The following is a 14,896-nucleotide window of genomic DNA, read 5'->3' as shown; positions in this document are numbered from 1 at the left end:
AAGTTTCTTCCAATCTGAAGCATGGCACCTTTTGTGAGTTGAGGACTTGTGGTCTTACCTAAAAGCTATTGCAGTTCATGAGAACCTTCTTGTTAGATCAAGAAAGCTTGGAAATTTGTTTTGAAAGGTCAGTAAAATAGGCAGTAGGATACAGAGCTCACATTTTTGGGGGCAGCAAGAGACTCATAATCTCATGTTCTCTTGAAGACATGCTACAGCAAAAGAGATTCCTTATGATTCTTTCCACAAAGAGAATAGAGAACATGGTATATGACTTTCTGCTGATAAATATAAATTTTTATAAAGGGACAGTGGTTGGTAATATAAAGAGGTAATAGAAAAGGCTGTCATGGGTTACCATGTTCTGTAATGCAAATATCTTATGCTGATGCTATCAATAAAAATTCTGGTTTTTACATGTTACATATAAAGATAATAAGATAAGTGAAGTTTATGTCTGTGAAGTTCTTTTTTTTTTTTAGAATTGTCAGTTAAAAAGATATATTATACACTTAGAAACAGGACCATGGTGCTCGAGTCCTGACAGAAATTAAATGTATTTTAATATCTTTCTTACTTCTGTAATTTTTCAGTGCCATACTTGTGGTGTAGTTACAACATAATTGATAAGAACTCTTCAACTTAATCTACACAAACCTTTAAGAACTAAAAAAGCTTCATTTGAGAGCATGCTTTTCTTTTTTTTTCTTCCCTCTTGTTTTTTGTTGTTGTTGTTTTGTTTTGTTTTTAAATTGTGTTACTATGTCTGTAGGAAATGATCCAATGGTAAATGTTTTGCTACTTTTAACTAAAGAGAGAAATGAAGCTCTTAAATACGTAAAAAGTAATGAATATTCCATCACTGGGAAAGAAAAATTACTCTTAAACAGTGTCACTTTCAGGGACAGTAACTAAATATAAGATGTGTGTTCATATTATTTGTTTTATTAATTTGATATTGTTTGCCTATGTGTAATAAAAGATAATAGAAACATGAACTGTCTCCACAAAAACATATCTGGAGATCACAAACACAGGTAAAAGATGCAGAGTAAATGAAGTCTTAAAGTTAGAAAGGCTTATGTAACTGTAAATGTGGATGAGTTGTTAAAATGGACAAACTGTATAATGTAGGGTCATATCCCACATGTGTGAATGAAGGGAAATAGAAAAGGGATTTCATTTTTTTAAAGAGAAGTCATCAACATCACATATAGCCACCCTTTCTGTCCAAAGAAATCAGCAAAGGCTTACTGAACTCTGTATTATTGCCACTATTTATAGAAGCGGAAAGAATATCATGTCATTTTTACAAATAATTTTCCTTTTAATTTAATTTGTACTACTATGAAGAACTTGGGAAGTATGTTCCCATCTTCAGAAATCATGAGTATCATATAAACATTCCTTAGTTGGGAATGAACACTGGTGTATTGTTTCTGTGATGGCTGGGGCAGGATTTCAGATTATCTCTTGTGATTTTAATAAGTAATTTTCAAACAAGCTATAATATCAGTGTCCCATGTGACATCTAGCATACCTGAATTCTTCTTCCCTGTATTCTTTTGACATGAAGAAGGACTTTTGTGCCAGCATCTTGTCATTTTTTCCAGTTCTATCAACAGATCTAATAAGACATATTACTTCTCCTCACAAGCCTTCCTTTAGTGTCTCACTTGTGTCTTTGTGCAGCAGCATTGTAAGTCTGAATTTAATACATTGGAACTCATTGTGGCCAGAAGCATATACACAAACGTCAATGCTGAAGCTTAACCTTTTTCTAATATTGTCAACTATATATTGGCATCTGCCTTTCTCGGCCCATTTTCTGAGAAAATGTAAATGTTTTAGCCCTCCTGGCAGGGAATTTCAGCATACATAATAGAAGAAAGAGACAATAATGCACAGGACTCCTGTAGTGGCTAACTGAAGTAGCAGACAGCCCAAAGCTTCATGCTTATCTGCTGCTTTCATTCAGGAGCCAAAGTGATGTTTCCTTCTGTTCCTGACTGATAACCAGTGCAAAATACAGGCAAAAATAACTTTGGGCCAACTACACCCCTATCAGAAAAGAGAAAAACAAATTGTTGGGCTGATTTGCAATAAGGTGGTGAAAGCGTTCATAGATTTGCTAAGACTGAAATGTGTAGAGTTGGAGGCTAAAGGAAAGGGAAACTGAGTTCTAGGAAACAAGAGGAGGAGAGAAACCAAGAAAGGGCATAGAAAAGATGAAGCATGTTGAAAGAAAACATAAGAATTTAAGAAGAAAAAGAGATTCTGAGAGAAAGTGGTTACTTGCTTCACTGGAATGGAAAATGTGCACCCAATTAATTTCCCTACAGTCTATATGTAGGAGAAAAATCTCATGGTGTTGCTGCCGCACAAGTTTGTTTTCCAGTTTCAAGTTAAGAGTAATAAAAGAGAAGAGATTTCTACCCCTTAGCCTCTGCTGCTGATTCATTATTTAGTTAATTGTCATATGTCTCCTGTGCTCCTCTGCCTTGGGGAATTCCAGGCTAGAGCTGTTTCAAAATTTAATATTAGAATAATTTCTCATAAGAAAATATTAATTAGTTGCAAAATGCAACTTGTGAGGGCATATACAACAAAGGGAGTTTATGGTTGAAGCACTTTGGAGAGATTTAATTCTCTCTTCCATATTCCGCCTATTTGTCTTTCCAGTCTAAACGTATCAGGAAGACACGCTTAGATTTAACTGTCCTTTTCTTTTGGAAAGATTGTTGGATTTCTTACAAATTCTTCTGATACTTTTGGAATGCTCCCTGGGGAAAAAAAAGTTTTGAAACTCAAAAACATTACAACACTTGGAAAAAAGTTCTAGTTCAGTCTGCTCTAGGTAGCTATTCATGGTCAAATCTGTAGGCCTATTAAGTTAAATTTGTCTGTCCTAAAGGGGATTTATGTGTATTAATAACTTCCACTAAAGAGTGTACTGAAGGAAAGTAGAAAAAGGCTTCTGAGGGAGTGAATTTACTAATTGTGTCAGTCTACAACTGCAAAGTGTTCATGGAATAATGTAGACTTTGCATTCCATGGAATTATATTAACTTCCTGTGTCTAAGATGAGGAATTTGGTTCTTTATGTTAGAATTAGAACACAGTAGAAGGAGCTTTCAGCTGTTAGGAAATTACATCACATTAGTTTTATAGGATTATTTTAACTGTTTATAATGAATGAATTCTTTGACCAGCTAGAGGACAGTAGAAGTGTTATTGAAATTTTTTAGTGTTTAGATCACAGCTATTTTTCTGAAGAAATAAAGGTGTGCCATTTACCTTCAAGAAAATAGCATTAATACATAAAATAACATTACATAACATAGTTTAGTTCTCCTAGATGGTTACACTGTAAATGAAAGGTCACAAATTTGTCAGATGTGCAGTCCCTCTCCAACCAATGTTTGTATACAGCATTAAGGAACTAACTATATATTATTAATCATTCTTCTTGTCTGGCCTTATTGTAACCAATCATTGATTCATAAGTTTTATACCCTGTATGGCAAGGAATGTTGATGGATAAAGATCTGAAACTTTTATAAGTCAGCTGTGATTTTCTGAACATTGCTGTCCTGTCCACAGTGCTAGCATTGCATAGAAGCTTACTATAAGGTTAAGGCAGTGAATCTGTTGAAAAATTATGCCCTCTGTAGAAATCCATTCATTAAGTTGTAATACAGCTGAAAACTGTAATATAATGATGATTTCTTTTCATGTTTGTTTGGTGTTCTTTTAGTTTGAGCAACAGTTGTATCATGTGGTCAAGAAGACAATAAAATTACTGAATATTTTACTGTTATAGATATAATGAATGACATTTTTTTCCCACTGTGTTTTTTCACATATACATATCTTCATACAAGTCTCTGTCCTTTCTGACATACAGTGGTATGGAAGCTGTAAATCTCAGTATAAACAATTGGAACAGATATTTAAGAAGTGCACAGTTCTGTATGTCATTGTTAATATTATTAACTTTCATTGTGATGCTTGAGAAAATGTGTGGATTTCACAGCTCTCACTTCATCCACCAAATGTATTTTTATATTGAGAAGTGATCAGTTTGGTCAAGCACAGTTTACACTTAGTAACTCTGTGTTGGCTTTTTCTAGAATAGAACAGAATAGACTATTTCAGTGGGAAGGGACCTACAATGATCATCTAGACCAACTGCCTGACCAATTCAGGGCTGACCAAAAGTTAAAGCATATTCTTAAGGGCATTATCCAAATGTCCCTTAAACACTGACAGGCTTGGGGCATCGACCACCTCTCAGGGAAGCCTTTTCCGGGGTTTGACCACCCTCCCAGTAAAGAAATGCTTCCTAATGTCAAGTCTCAACCTCCCCTGGTGCAGCTTTGAACCATTCCCACACGTCCTATCAGAGGATACCAGGGAAAAGAGATCAGCACCTCCCTCTCCACTTCCCCTCCTCAGGAAGCTGTAGAGAGCAATGAGGTCACCCCTCAGCCTCCTTTTCTCCAAACTACACAAGCCCAAAGTCCTTAGCCGCTCCTCATAGGACATGCCTTCCAGCCTTTTCACCAGCTTTGTTGCCCTCCTCTGGATGCATTCAAGGACCTTCACGTGCTTCTTAAATTGTGGGGTCCAGAGCTACAGACAGCTTCTTCCTGTCACAAAACAGATTCTGGACCTGCCTCCATAGTGGCCATGCTGAGTTGGTTTGCATGCATCAGAGATGGCTCCACTGGTCAATCTCCTTCTCAGACTCTCGAATACTCCTCAGTCGGTCCACCTCCTCCTGCAGCTTGGCCACCAAGCAGAGCAGCTCATCTGTCTTGTCACACCTCCCACAGGCTTGCTTGCAATCATTCTCCACCTCCAGTAATACCCCTTCGCACATCCCACATCCGGAAACATGGGTGGTCTTATGCTTGGACAGAAGCTCTGTCTGTGTGGCTGCATTGGTTCTACCAGGTGCTAGAAGCTCAGGAGAAGCAGAGGACACCGCTTTTTGCCGGGTCGTCACCATGCTGCCGTGCACCTGCCTGCTGCCACACTGCCACTGTTTGCCCTTCTTGTGCCCGTAAATAGCTTTCATGAGGACCTCTTCTATAATTTTTGCCAGTAACTAAAGTGGAACTGTTTGGACTATGGTTTCTGAATCTTCCTTTTTGCCTCTTTTTGTAGATGGATATAATATTTGTCACTTTTTTAGCCAGTTGGGACTTCTTTTTATTTTCATGACCTTTCAAAGGTTATAGAGAACAATATAAAATTGAGAGACTTTTTCATTAATCTTCTGTTTTAAAAATAGTTTGTCATAATTTCAAAGACTATAGTCCATAATAAGGTGAAGAGATTTGGAAAAAATAAATAGGACTTTAAGATCAAAATAAATGTGAATCTTCATTATTTGGATAGCTATAATAAATTACTTTGCTCTGAAACACTTCTATTTTCTACTGCTAGATGTTCTGATTTTACTTTCTTCAGTACCAGGATTTAGAAATGCGTACCTTATATTAATAAATATTTTCTTTAAATTTAACAGTTACAAATGAATATAACAGTAAATTTTATAAGAAATTTTTATAGCAAAATAAAGTACTATTTAGAGCATTTATTTATACACGTGTTGTATCACTCATTCAAGGAGAAATTCAGAGAGTGTAATAGTTTATGCTTCTACCCTTTGTATGAGTGTTCCGATGAAACCTTAATGTGACAGGCAAAGATAATGTAATGAATGTCTTATTGCACTTGGAAAACAGTCAAAAAAAGTAACTGACACAATATTTTGTTCCAGGTGGGAGTAAAAAGCAACTGCTTTCCTGGCCCTTTGCAACCTAGTTAAGAATTTGACTGACAGAATGTTGGCACCAGCCATGGAAGAGCTGATCAGCCTCAACTCCAAGTAAGTGAAGTCTTACGCATTCGGAGGTTCATTTCAGACTAAATTTACAAAGCCTGCTGATTTCTAACAACAAACATAAAGTAAAAATGCAGTTTCTAAGACACTGTAGAGCACTTTGGTTTCCCATGTTGTGGAATTCAATTTCTCATTTAAACTTGTCTTTAAATCAGTATGTAACTTCGTCTCTTCATAATGTTATTTTGCAAACTTAATGGCATCACATTCTGATTCCTTTTCCTTTCTAGACAATTGAAAGCACTCCCTTAAAGTAATGACAGATTATTAGAAAACATAAATATGAAACATGAACATATATGCATATATTCAATGATCAAGAAAATATAGATAAATAGTTATCTGTTTAATGTAGAAGACAAACTCATGAAAAAATGTGAGGAACATTATTTGGGTGTTAATTAAATGGACCTTCCTTCCTATTGCATTTCTCATGCAAGAAAACATGGGAGACAACTGTGGATGAAGGACAGAGTCAGAAGCCTTGGTCATCCAAAGCTGATCTCTGAGGGAGTCCCACAAATTATCCTTCACGTGCTAGGAGCTAAGGTGACAGCAGTGCTAAAGCCACAAAGTGCAGGAATTATATACACACATAAAAGAAATCTGCAGACAACTTCTTAATGGAAATACATGGAAGGCACAAGCTGTATTAAAGTACGCCTCTCATCCTTGTAGTCTTAGTTTTTTATTATTCGTGAACTCCGATATCTCAGTTCAACTTAGAATATTTTATTTTCCCTGGTAGTCTTCCTGGTAAATGTCAAGAAATTCTACTTTTCTATAGCCAGTAGGAGCGCACAGAGAAGACAAAGGCAGGACGGTTTCAGTTTGTCAGATCTGCTTTTTACTCACAGTATGACACAGTATAAATTCCCAGTGAAAGTCTGTTTTCCTCTTTGAACAACTGCTAAGAAACCTGGAGGATACTAACCTGGGAAAAGGAGAAAGGGGAGAGAGAATGAAAGAGAAGAAGAAAGAAAGAGGTGGTGAGGGTGGAGTATCAATAAAAGATGTTCATGTATCAGAGAGACAGGCAGGATATGATATTGTAAAAAAACTTTGTCTGAAAACGTGTGTCACTGCAAAATAAACTCTTAGCTCAGATTATTACAATACTTGACAGTTTGGAAATTGCTCAGAATGTTTATTTTTAGAGCTATTTGCATAGAGACAGTCTAATAGAGGAGCCAAATTCCTCTCAGAGGCTGTGTTAATCTTCGATCACCAATTGCTTTACTGATTATTAGAAATGCTGATAAAGTTGAATGGATGTTTTGTCTTCTTTGTCCGCTGCTAGCCAAACCAAGCTAGGCTATGACTCTCATACAGTATTTGCTACATAAAATAAAAGAACCAGGACTCTTCACAGGTTCTCAAATGTATTGAATAAAATGTGTTAATCTTCTTTAAGAGTTCTTTTTAGATCAGGCATAGAGGGCAAAGAAACTTAATGTAGCATATTCTTGATTCAAACTGAGAATAATGTTTATGTGAGCAGTTATTTTTCTTTTAAAACTTTCAACTAGCAATTTTACTCTCTATGAGTGTTTGATGTGTGACTCAAAATTTTCTGGAAGAATGAGAGCATTCCTTCAGCAATTTGGTGATTGATAGCCGCATTTAGGAAACCCCTCTACTAATTATAGGCAGCTTATTTTCCCCAAATCTCTATTACTCTTTGAAAGCAAAAAAGCCTGTGGCCTAAAGGGAATTTATTAGTGGTCACTGATAAAGATGAAGGCCAGTAATTCTTTAAAATAAAAAAAAAAAAACCTGACACTTTGAGAGGGGAGTTCTTTGTTATTATCCAATTACTAGTGAGAGGAAGCAACTAATAAGCAAGATCCCATCTGCTTTAGACAGACTGCGGCATTTTAGATAAAACATGAGTAACTGTAAAGTTTGGGTGCAATAAAGAGAACATACCTTCAGCCTTACCAAATCTTAATTCTGATATGATTTTCTATGGCATCCTAGGAGAAACTAGAAAGTGAAAAGGTCTTTGAGTTATCTTCTAACTGTAGTGCTCCTTTTGTGGCAAGACCTCTGTTAAAAGCTCCATTTACCACCACTCCTTATGTTTAATGCCGGCCTTTTGAGATAAGCAACCTGTAGCAGACAGAAACAGCTGAAAAATGGGTAAAAGTCATTAGGTTTCTTTGGATGAACTGACAGGAAGTAGCTCTTAAAACACAGATGACAGTGAGAGACATCCTAAACCAAAAGATTATATTTATACACAATATGCAATAAAGCTGCCTTGATTTCTGCATGAAGTCTAGAATAGCTCCTAAGTATTAACAATAATTCCCCAAAATTTTTTTTTTTACATCTTCACCACCAGCCAATCATGAATGCAATATGTACCTAGAGAGGGGAAATCTCAGGCAGGGGGTCTCAGGCTAGAAATTAATTACCTTGTTAGTCCTACTGGGTCTAAAGAGGATGACTGTGACTATTGCCTAGGTATCTTGGAGACCGGTAGGCTTGCTTAATATACATAGATTTTCCAGTCGCCAACTTATTGGGTCTTGTTAACCTTTTGTGGTTGCTTGTGAATAGAGCAGGGGTTTTTATGTTAAAGTGAACTATCAGAGACAATTAATTTTCCTCTGTTTTCTGGCACAAATCACCAATCTTTAGATTTTTAGAAGGCAACCCTAAATTACTAAACCTGGAAAGGTTTACTACTGACAACAGTTTGTGGAAGAACATTTCTTTCAAATCCATGGTCTTATTGTCTATTTAAAGCAGAATACTTTTTACAGTTGTTTACCCAATATTTCAATATTATGAGGTCAGAGAAAGAAATCAAGAGTTGTTCTAATTCTCAAGCAGAAAAAAAGTTCTACTTCATAGATACTTGGATATTAAGCAGATGCAATGTGGGGATATATTGGAGGTTGCCTATTTCTTCAATCACATGCAAAGTGAAATTAGCACCTAGTGTATTGACCACTAAATTTTACTGGATGTTTCATCCATTCTGTTTACAACATCATGTTAAAATTCTGTGTTTCACAAACTCATCTCAAGATCAAAGAAGCTATCTAAGCTAGCAGCATACAAGCAATTTCAAGCTTCTGCTCAACAGTGCTGAGCACTCTGCTGTGTTTTATGCAACATGCAAAGCTAAAGAAATATCCCAGTAATGTTCAAAGAAGGAAGACACTTTTGTCAACAAATTTCACATTAAAAGGAGAGAGTCATAGGCAGTGGACATGTTCAAAATGTTCAGTTGATTGACAATTGTTTGACACTTTACAAATTGAGAAATGACTTCTCATCCAAGAGGTGTATTTATGTGGCATATCAGATGACCAATATTTCTGAAGTAGGAAAAGATGATATGAAATTATCAGAGTTAATAAGCATAGTGATGGAAAAAAACAAACCTCAACATTGTGATGTGGAATGTGAATGGTGTGCACATCACTTTGAGGTCATAGTCACTTACAATAGTTTTATTTTACTTACTTCTTATTTCAAAGTGAAATTATAAGTTTAGAAATATCACAATAATCATGCAAGGCAGGTAAGTAGCATCTTATCTTTTTAACAGCTGCTATGTAAATTGTAGCACAGAGGTTGCTTTAGATCATAGCCACAATATTTAACAAGTTCAGAAAAATCCAGGTACATGCAAATCATGCCTATCCAATGTGATAGCCTTGATGAGAAAACCACAGACAGGTGAAGATGTATATACTTGATCACCCTGACTTCAGAAAGTCCTTTGATGCAGCTTTCATAGTATCTTTGTTGCCAGGCTGGTGATATATGATAAGCAGTCAACAACGTGGGTTGAAAACAGCCTGGACTGCTGGGCTTACTGTGTTGTGATTGATAGTACAAAGCCCAGCTAGTGACCAGAAAGCAGTAGTTTCTCTCAGGGAGCAATACCAGGACCAATACTGTTTAATGTTCTTCATTAATGGCCTGAATGATGGTACAGATTTCACTCTCATCATGCTTGCAAATGACACAAAATGTTCATGGAGCTGTCAATCTGCTAGAGGGCAGGGCTGCTGCTCAGAGAAATTATCTGACAGGAACCCCATGAAGGTGAAGGCAAAGTCCTGCATCTGGGAGGTAACAGTAGATGCTGAGGCTGACCAGCTGGGGATCAGCTCTGCAGTAATGGCCCTGGCAGCTCTTGGGGACACTAGGCTTACCCCAGGGCAACAGTACACCCAGGCACAGCACTCCCACATCCTGGACTGCATTAGCAAGGAGGCAGCCAGCAGGTCTGGGGAAATGATCCTGTACTGCTGCTCAGTACCTGTGAGATAGCATCTGGCATGCTGTGCACAGCTTTGGGCACCACAGTATGAGACAGACATTGACGTAATGGAGATAGTCCTGGCCAATATAGTCTGGGGATGGAGGGCAGGGCATCCAAAGACAGGCTGTAGAGGCTGGGCTTGTTGAGCCTGCGGAAGGGACAATTTGGGGCGGGGGGGGGGGAGAGGACTTACTGGTGTGTACAGCTACTTCATTGTAGGATGTAGAGGAGGCACAGCCAGACTCTTCCCAGAGGTGCACAGAGGAAGGAAAAGAGGCAACAAACACAAGCTGGAACACAGAAAATTTTGACTAGAAATAATGAAAAAAGACTACTGTGATGGCAGGCAGGTTGCCTAGAAAGACTGTAGAATCTCCATTCTTGAAAATACTCTTGACTAGACATCACCCAGAGCAATATGTTTTAATTGGATGTGGTTTGCATAAAGAGGTTGGACTAGATGACATTCAGAGGTCTTCTCTATAGATTAAATCATTCTCTAGTTTTGTGACTGCAAACAGTAAATAAAACACCAAAAGAATGTATATTCAGAAGCTTGACTTTTGTTCAAGAAGTGCATGTCTCTAAGAATCTGTCAACTAGTCTCTGTTCCCTGTGCTTTTCAGAGATTCAGCCCAGATTAGATTTATGGAATTACCCGTTGAAAGAGGAATAGAGTTAATTTATTTAGAGACACCTCCTTACTGCAACATATGGACCTCTTTTTATTCTGGATGTCAGGATAACCTTCTTGAGGAAAAGTATAAAAAGTATGTGAAATGATCAGAAATTTAGACTAGAATGTGGACACGCTGTATATTATTACAGACTGCAGCTAAGTGCACCCCAGATTCATCTTTAGATTGGTATATTTTCAGTACATACCTTCCAAATAGTTCCCAAATACTTCCCTGGCATGTGGTGAAAAACTTTTACAGAACAAATAGAGCGGACTGACTAAATTGTTTAAGACTTGGAAACCATTTATATCCTCTGCAATACAAAAAAAAATCAAGATGAACAGTGAGTGTGTTACGTTCTATATTTCACAAGTATGTCCAGTGAGGAAAGTGCAAGAGTTAAAGCAAAAGATTATTTTAGATTAAAAATAAAATCTGTGTATATTAATCAATTTAGCTTATCCCTTGCAATCTCAGTGACAACAAATGAATCCAAGTAAAATGAAGGATATACAACCAGGAACTATTACTGTCCATGTTACAGCAGTTTAAAATACCCTGACACCAGAATGCTTTTTTACTGGTCTCTTTCTAGGCCACCTTTATCCCAGTGTTAGCAAATAAAAGGCAAGGGAAGGAAACACTACTGTATTTATTTTACACTTGGGAACCCAGCCACAGCAAAGTTGGCATTTGACACCAGGAGTCTGGTGTTAAGCCAGAAATGGAACCTGTTTATCTTGACCCCTGCTCCAGGGCTTCACTGTTCACCTCTAAGAAAGGTTAAAGCTTTGCATCTGGATAACATCAGGATCAGATTTTCACAAGCTTTTACTAGCCCCATTGGATGAGTTCTTCTATTCTTTTCCCAGAGAGCACTTATCTGATTATCAACTGATTATCCCTGATTTTAATACATACTAAAGGTCAAGGTTAATATTTTTGAAGCTTTCTTGAAGTCCTGTGTGATGGCAAAATTTGACAAGATAGAATTGGTTATGATTTGTCTCTTAATCTTATAATCTTTTATAATTGTTCCAATTATGTGTGTGAAGATATCAGACTTTAGAGACACACTGAACTGACAGTTCCCTTAGACACAGGAAAAGAGAAACCATGTATGCACTGATGACTTCTCTCTGGATTGATTAAGGTTGCAAACAAGGGCAAGAAAGAAGCTTAACCCTTTTGTCTCCCTATTTTTTTAGCCCTTTGAATAGGCAGGTAGTGAGCATGGGCAATAGCTGCTGTTGCCAGTTTTGGAGATGTTATTTACATGATATTCTCTGCAGGGTAAGAAGTTCTATTTCCTGTTTGGTCACCAATAACAAGTTTTAAAGTTATATATAGACAAAAAAGCAAATTGATTCCTATTAAGCATGATGAAAATCCTGTCTGCAGCTCTTAAACTAAGGTCTGTCAATGTATTAAAATTGAGGCTTGACAGTATTTTTTATAACTTATAAAGAATCTTCTGAATAGTAGCATGTTTATGTAAATAACATATTCTTGAAAGTGTTTGAAACCAGAACATCTGCAAAGATAGAATTTTAAGTACTTTTGCATATTTATAACTGCAGAATTTGCTGATGGTTAATAGTAACTATACTGTAAGTGTGACATATATAAACTACTAAATAAATGAGGTAATCTAAGAGCAGACCAAACAGCAATGGTATGTGACTATAATAATCTTTTCTAGCATACCAGTATCATTACCAAACATGTAGAAGCCTGACAACTTCTATTTTCATAAGTCCTGTGGAGTGGAACTACTCTCCTCTTTATGCAAATGCAAAATTGAGGCGCAGAAAGAGCAATTAATTTCCCCAATGTTATATAGGGAATATATGAAAAGCTAGGGAGATGTTTTCCCAAATCCCAAGTTAGTGTCTTGAAAATGAAGCTGTCTTTTGTGAAGGGCTGTCTGTAATACAGAAAACAAGTAGTCTAAGATCATTACTTTCAATTTCACATACAAATTTTTGTATTTAAAAAAGGCAAAAAAACTTTGGAAATAATTGCTTGAAATGGGAATATAGTTTCTTTGTCATATTGTACGGACAGGCATCATTAGAAGGGTAACATCTCTGTATTTCATATGATACACATCACAAGACGATTACTGAGGAATTTTCTATATATTTTAAGTCAGGTAATATCCCTGACTGATTTCTGGTTTCTTTTTTTTATGTATTTGGGCAGATTTCTATCTGTTCATGATAAGTTGATCTCAGAAGAACTTCATGCAGATATGTCAGCCCCCTTGCATGAAAATCTCCTCCATCTAGAATGAAACACTCAATTTTGAAATTATCTACTCAATTTAATAGGGTGAATACTATGAACATCACTCCTAATTTGAAATAATATGCAGTACATAGACAAGAGTTATATAATATTATTTAAGTATACCTATATGTATGATAACCTCAGATATAGAACATGCACAGCATGTCAGTTAAAAATAACATTAAAGTAATCATATTTTGTTTTTAGGAGTGCAGCCTAGAATGCATTTTCTACATGTAATTAAATATGTATTTCCCTATATAAAGTTTGCTCCAGTTTTCGTCTTATAAACCCTTGATTTGAGCCACTTTTCACTTGCCAAACTTAAGAATTCAAGCTGACAATTTTCATGCAAATTTATTTGCCTTGAGTCAAATATTAAAGTTTTAGCTAAAACTGTTCAGTCATTTCCTAGGTGAAGCTTGGACAAAATATATTGTTTTGTCCATGATTTTTTAAAAATATACAGCTTTTCCTCGAGATAAGCTATTGCTTCTGTCACTGGAAAACAGAGTGATATTTGACAAGGCCTTGGTTTGGTGTTGCTTTAATTCCTAACAAAGGCTGCCACATTTTTCAAAGTGATTTGCCTCTGAAAATCTCTGTGTACATGTTCTCTGTAAAAACTTCTCAGAGTTGTTACCTGCATGGACTATAACCCAATATCCAACTGCTGTTACATGTGGCTATGCAGTCTTTATGCCTGTGTGCTAAGGTGACAATGATTAAACAGTCAAAATCTTGTTAAGAGTGAAAAGGTAACACACTTTATTTATAAAGCCAATAATTTATTGTTAGTAAAATTGAAATATTGACAATCTAAATAAAATACTATTATTAGTCGACACCTAATTGTTACACAGAACAAAAGAAAGCAAGTTTGCTGACGATACCAAACTGGGAGGTGCTGTTGGCTCTCTTGAGGGACAAGAGGTCTTGCGGAGGGATCTAAATAGATTGGAGCATTGGGCTATGATTAATGGGATGAAATTTAACAAGTTGAAATGCCAGATTCTGCACCTAGGATGGAGTAACACAAGGCACAAGTCTAAATTGGGAGAGGAGTGGCTGGAGAGCAGCCCTGCAGAAAGGGATCTGGGGGTGCTGGTTGGCAGCAGGCTCAATATGAGTCAGCAGTGTGCCCTGGCAGCCAAGAAACCTGCCTGCATGTTGGGGTGCATCAAACAATGTATAACCAACTGGTCAAAAGAGGTGATCATCCCACTGTATTCAACATTGGTGTGGCCTCACCTTAAATATTGTCTGCAGCTCTGGGCCCCACAATTTAAGAAGCACGTGAAGGTCCTTGAATGCATCCAGAGGAGGGCAACAAAGCTGGTGAAAAGGCTGGAAGGCATGTCCTATGAGGAGCGGCTAAGGACTTTGGGCTTGTGTAGTTTGGAGAAAAGGAGGCTGAGGGGTGACCTCATTGCTCTCTACAGCTTCCTGAGGAGGGGAAGTGGAGAGGGAGGTGCTGATCTCTTTTCCCTGGTATCCTCTGATAGGACGTGTGGGAATGGTTCAAAGCTGCACCAGGGGAGGTTGAGACTTGACATTAGGAAGCATTTCTTTACTGGGAGGGTGGTCAAACCCCGGAACAGGCTTCCCTGAGAGGTGGTCGATGCCCCAAGCCTGTCAGTGTTTAAGGGACATTTGGATAATGCCCTTAAGAATATGCTTTAACTTTTGGTCAGCCCTGAATTGGTCAGGCAGTTGGTCTAG

The 14,896-nt window shown here is 37.2% G+C and overlaps 1 protein-coding gene across 1 annotated transcript in view; it reads left to right on the top strand.

The window, feature by feature from the left end:
* The window catches only part of PTPRD (protein tyrosine phosphatase receptor type D), a 1,297,197-nt gene that overhangs the window by 340,421 nt on the left and 941,880 nt on the right, over positions 1-14,896 (top strand). Inside the window, exon 3 of the mRNA XM_076363450.1 lies at positions 5,792-5,899. The gene's annotated coding sequence lies outside the window, so the exon portion shown is untranslated. The remainder of the gene's footprint in view (positions 1-5,791; positions 5,900-14,896) is intronic.

Source organism: Aptenodytes patagonicus, chromosome Z (assembly GCF_965638725.1).
Source record: "Aptenodytes patagonicus chromosome Z, bAptPat1.pri.cur, whole genome shotgun sequence".
NCBI classification, from domain to species: domain Eukaryota; kingdom Metazoa; phylum Chordata; class Aves; order Sphenisciformes; family Spheniscidae; genus Aptenodytes; species Aptenodytes patagonicus.
Note: the sequence above shows the minus strand (reverse complement) of the source record. Positions and strands in the feature narration are given on the sequence as shown.